Raw genomic sequence first — 6,017 nt, forward strand, 5'->3', positions numbered from 1 at the left:
ATCAAACAGCGGAGATTTTCGTGAAGGTTTAACATATATTGTAAACAGAACCGATAAATTTTACAGTAAAGCCATAATTTATGTTTTCATACAAGGGATGTGATTTAATTAATTCTTGTGTTTATATAATTTGCAATACAAAAAACAAGATATGAAAAAAAAAAAACAAGTGAAGCTTAATAAATGTCTATATTTCTGAGAAGAGTTGTTAATAACATTACAAATAATGCCAGAAACAATTACAGTATTAAACATAGTTTTCAGTTAATAAGATATTTTGGATTATTAGCCTAATCTTTATACATGAAATATGTTTTATTAATAATATCTATATTATATATTTTATCGGCTTGATCTCGATCGTCACTATATTTCAAATACTTGAAAGTGTAGCTTAAAAATAAAAGTTCCTCGTTCGAGTCCAAAATAATACTATATAGACTCCAGGAACAAGACATTTGATGTTGATGATCGGAGATCAAAACATATAGATATGTTGTGCAGATGTTAACGTTGAAATTATTTTAATTTCTGAAATCCCAACTCTATATTAAGTATAATGAGGAGTTCTAGAATTGTCACCTATTTTAAAGAAAGGGATACAAATTATTGAATCGAGGGAAAAGAGGAGGAAACACCGGTCTCAGCATGATACAAATTTAGTGAATAAAAGGGGTGAGAGTTATTTAATTTTTCATTTATTCATGCTTAAAAAGAAAAACGAGATACAAAAATGTTTAAAGGATATGTGAAATGTTCAAATAAATTTTTCTCGACAAAACTAATACCGCGTAGGTAAAATACTTTGAGTAGAAGGTGACGCAACTCTTCCTGCGCATGTGCAAAGATTTTCACACCGGAAGGCTGCGCTAGTTCTTGGCTGTTATGTTTAGAGTACGGATGTGTAGTGTGCGCTCGTCAGATTTTCACTTTCACACAAGATGACCGAATGCACCGATCAGAGATATTCTATCAAGTTTTGCCGAAAGCTTGGTGATATTTAAGCTCAAACCATGCAGAAGATTCAGAAGGCCTTTCGTGATGATGGCATGGGCAAAACTCATAACAAGGATATGAAATTAACGAAAATCGATTAAAAAAAAACAACTCAATATAAAATATTCTTTATAGTTTCTTCACAATCCGCTGGAGTAGCTCTCTTCTCGACATATTTACGCACCATGCAGTTAAAGAGAAGATATTGAAATTAGTCACAACTCATTTTACCCCATACTAGACATCAGTTTTTGAAAATTGAAAATGATCAAATTAGATATTAGTGTGGGTAAAAATTGACTTTGAATCCAACAGAGAAAAGAACATTGATTGTTAAACACCAAAAAGTATCCAGATATATTATTATCAACCTCAATTACAATCAGGTCGAAGTTGAGAAAAATTTCATGAAGAAAAAGTGCCAGCTACTTAACTGTATTTCAAACTCTCTCAACTTCAACGACAAATATGCTTTTTTACCCCTATGGATGATGCAACAGTATAAGATAATGATGCGATGTAATGAATTCAAACAGGTAGGGAGAAAATAACAAGAAATAGAAAATTACTCATTTTACCCCGGTTACTAATTTTGCTCTTCCCACTAGACTTTTGATTTTGTTACAAGCTTTTATCAACTGCTGCAAAGAAGCGATAATCGCGATAATTATTTGCGAATTATTTTATCAGGAACATGTTTTGAACTATTATACTAAAAATCTGTTTATTTTCAGGCAGCAACACTTGATGAACAAGATATCACGCGGATAGATTATAATACGGTCGCAGTCAATCGTATCTACATAAATATTTCGCGTATTGTTTCTGGAGCGAGTGTTTGGTGTTATCTTTAACTGCAATATTTTCTTTGTCGTCGTTCTTATTATACACTATCATTTACTCTTGTTCAACGTAATCCAATTAGTCCTGTTATTGTGATTAAATAATTTTGATATTAATTTGCGTTTTCATTACAATTATCTCGTTAAAAGCATGACATGACTGTAAATAATGCAAGTAGTTTATCCTGTCGTTCCACCGTTTTCTCTGACCCCACTATTCGTATATTAAATATAAATACAGCACGCATAGTTATATACTATGGTAGATGGCATAATCCTGTCTGATAAGGACTTAAGGCCTGAAGATAATTACACAATTACGTCGACTCTAGTGTTCAACTGGTATTGACTTTAGCGACCCCTAAAGGATGAAAGGCAAAGTCGACTCCGGCGGAATTTGAACTCAGAACATACAACCAGAAGAAATACCGCTAAGTATTATGTTCGACGCGTAAGTATTATGTTCGCCGGCTTGGTGGATGGTATAATTACTTAAAATAACCGCAGTACATGACTGCTTTTATGGAAATGACACAGCTTCGAATGGGATTTGAACTCTGGATAATGGTTTTTGCAGATTCAGATTATTATTTCATTTCTATTTTTTTTCTGGAATTTTTGAATGTTTCAAATTTTGGTACAAGGACAACAATTTTCGGGGGAGAGAGTAAATCGATTAGATCTACCCCGAAAAGATGGAAGACAAATACGAATTAATATAGTTCTTAAATTTGACAGAAACAGGGAGGCTAATTTGCTCGTGTAAAGGTAACATACTTAGTCCCGTTAACAAAGGGATGTGGGTTCGTGTCCAGCGGATAGGAAAGCCTTCTTTTTTTCTGTCGAGGGCTTGTATGCCCCTTTATTAGACTATTTTCCTGAGACATAAGCTTTAAGCTTATATAAATACCCTTATTATTATTTACATGATTGTAAAACACGGGACCGTATAACAAAACCATTCGCACCGAAAGCACATAGAAATTTTGTTTACATAAAACAAATACTAGCTAATGTAGTTTTTAAATTTGACAGTAACAGGTCGAGACGTAGTATAATGTAAACAAGGCCATACCCAAATTTTCAGTGATAATGGACTGAACTGAACCGTAACTAATCTGCACATCTGATAACTCACGGATGGTGTTTCGACGATTTCCCCTCTCAGCTGCACTTACATCTGCGATGTTTTTCTCAGTTCTGCTGGTTGCTTGTCTCTCAGAACGTTCGTCAATATCGTCATTTTTTCGGCCATCTTGGAAACGTCTGCACCACTCATACACTTGTGTGCGGCTTATACACTCCTCTCAATATACTTTCTGCAACTTGAGTGTAGGCCGCTGCGTAGGTATCAGGTATCGCCATGATAACTTTCTCTGTCATGGTTAATGCAACGATCACATGCTACAGACCTTCCTTCCAAGCATTGCTGTAAACAGTGGAAGTGAGCTAGAACGTTAGAACTTAGTGCGTATGCACAGCAGAGTTCAAGGTCAATTTTTGCCAAGCGGCTTATGTCTGCTTACTATATATAGCTTCGTTACTATGGCAACAATCCGGACACTTATTGATCAGACCTCGTATATAAGGACACAAGCATTGCTCACTGTTTAAGAAAACTTTCACTTCTATGAAATCTCTAGTTTGCTGTTTTGCGAGAAATCTTGGACAAGCACATTAACCATAGGTCGATAGGAAGCTTGAGAATGAAATCAGTCAGATGGCAACTGTGTAGAGGGACTGTACCTATTATCCAAACGTGTAACCTTCGAATTACATAATGCTACAGTTAATCTATCTGAAGATTACGTTAAGTGTACACATGTCAGTGCAATACTCAGCAAATTTTCACGCTAAGTCAGTAAGTAGTTTCGTCTACTTGCTCCAACATGTGGACACTCATACATCCAATCAACGGGAAAGTTTCTTTCCAGCCCTTTATATTCTGAGTTCAAATCCTACCGAGACAAACTTTGTCTTTCATCTCTTCTGGGTCGATAAAATAAAGTACCAGTCAAGCATTGTGGTCGATGAAAAAAACTTGCTTCCTCCCATCAAAATTGCTAGCCTTGAATTCTGCAATGGGCCAGTATTCCGTCTCGTTGCAAGGTTCTTGTGGGATTTATTTAAATTCTTTTGGAATTGACGTTAATCTTTTGAAAAGCTCCAGCATTTCTACTAAGGTATACATTTTGACAGATTTGTTTGTCCTTCATAAAACGTATAAACGCCGTTTTGTAAAGCATTTGAATGTAGCTGCGAAATTTGATGAAATATTTTTACAAGTCAGATAATAGTTTAATTCACATGGATGATCCAACTTCGAAATTTGTTTCATGATTTACATAGTGAGGATGCAAAACTTTTGTTAACATAAACAATGCAAAAACTGGTTCATGTATGGTAGTACACCGATCACACTTCTAGGTTTGGAACAGCAAATTAATTTCTTTTCGATTTCACTCAACTCAGATTTCGTAAAATAATGATAATGAGGTTCATTAGTCTCATTTGAATTCATGGCATGAACTTCTTGAAACTAGATGCCATTTGAATATATAATTTTAATGCAGCCCATTGGCTCAGAACTTTGTTTTTACACATCTTTTGTTTTCGATAACCTTCTTATGGTTGGAAAGGGAATATTTTGAACTGGTTCCTCATAATTATATATTCTATGTAAGATTCTGTTTGCAGCTCTGGTCTACAGAACCAGTTTTAAGCTTCTCTTGTCAGATAATTTATGTTAGAAGGTAATTCTTCAGCATGCTAAATGGAGAGAATGGGAAATGAATTTTATGAGAATTAAGTTTGGATCGTATAATTTCATTAACGTGCAGAGAGAATTATTAACGCTACATAGGTTTTAAGCCCCGTCCGTTACAATAGCTAAACTGTTATTTTATAATAAACCCCAAACCACATAAGAACTTTTTCGCGACTTGATGCAAACATTTCAATAGTAGCTTCTGTAACTGGAATTAACTATAAAATTTGCTATAAAATTACATTGTGTTATTGTATGCAATAATTAAATCATAGTCATATATGCTTCATACTAGCAATATCAGTTGATATGCCCCAAATCGAGAACTCATTATTATTTGTATTCAGTTTAGTCTTTCGGTAACAATGGAGCAATAACATTTTTATTTCTAAATGATTTGCATTTTGTTCAGTGCAGATTCAAATCAGCTGTGATTGATGATGAAGGAATGTATTTATTACTAAGTTACAAACGATTGATGCTAAGAATAATTTCTGCCTATACTGCTGCTGTGTTATTTTACTACTGAAACTTGCGAATTTGATTTATTACTCTAGTATTCTTTACGTTGGTGTTATGAGCTCATTTTCCAATAATGAACACTTCACATAAAGCAAATGTGTTTTACTTCTCTTACTTAGTTTGGACTTTGAACCTCTACTCACCCTATAAATGATTATGGCCATGGAATAATGAAGATTTATTTAATAAGTAATTAGTTATTTCTTTGATCAAAAACCTCCAGTCTCCTTAATTAAACCAGGAGTCTCAACGTTGATCACTTAATATGCAAGAACTAGCAGACCAGTATGCCCTAATATCCACCTCATCTTTGAAACAAAGTCTGTTACATCGAAAAGGGTAGATCTACAAGATAACATGTTAGGACAAATATAAATTTGTTTATAAACTGTTATGCCTCCACTGGTGAAGGCTATGTTTGAAGGCCAATTAATGGCACCAACAGTACTTAGCCGACAGTATTTCAATCCTGAACATTTTAGACATTGAAGAAGAGATATGGTGCCATTCCATGGACTGAACCTTCCTTCACAAACCATAAAGATACGTTCACGTTTCATCCCCTGTCACCAGATATGAAAAAAAGTGTCTTCACTGGATTCAACCTCTCCATCAGATCAAAGTAAATTTCCCCGCCCTTTTTTCAAATCACTTGCTAACTGCTAAAGTGCCCACTTTGCACCGACTTTCCGGTGCCAAATATCTTCCACAGTCTTTTGTAATGCATTGTCACACTGTTGTTTTGTATCAGTGTTTGCAGCTGTCTTTAATGTTGGTTTCTCCCTCTTTAAACTTCATCCATGTGTTCATATTGCCTCTCAATGGTATCATCTCTGTAAACAACCTGTTGCTTTATGTGCATGTTGGACAGTTTGCACACCACTTTTCTT

At 34.7% G+C, this 6,017-nt stretch overlaps 1 long non-coding RNA gene across 1 annotated transcript; it reads left to right on the forward strand.

The window, feature by feature from the left end:
• The first annotated feature begins 492 nt into the window (after positions 1–492).
• Positions 493–2,105, forward strand: LOC149135053 (uncharacterized). The gene is made up of 2 exons (XR_016242113.1): positions 493–1,532; positions 1,731–2,105. It is a non-coding gene; the product is annotated as an uncharacterized LOC149135053 (long non-coding RNA).
• Positions 2,106–6,017: the final 3,912 nt, after the last annotated feature.

This window comes from Octopus bimaculoides, chromosome 6 (assembly GCF_046866305.1).
Source record: "Octopus bimaculoides isolate indiv1 chromosome 6, ASM4686630v1, whole genome shotgun sequence".
Classification (NCBI taxonomy): domain Eukaryota; kingdom Metazoa; phylum Mollusca; class Cephalopoda; order Octopoda; family Octopodidae; genus Octopus; species Octopus bimaculoides.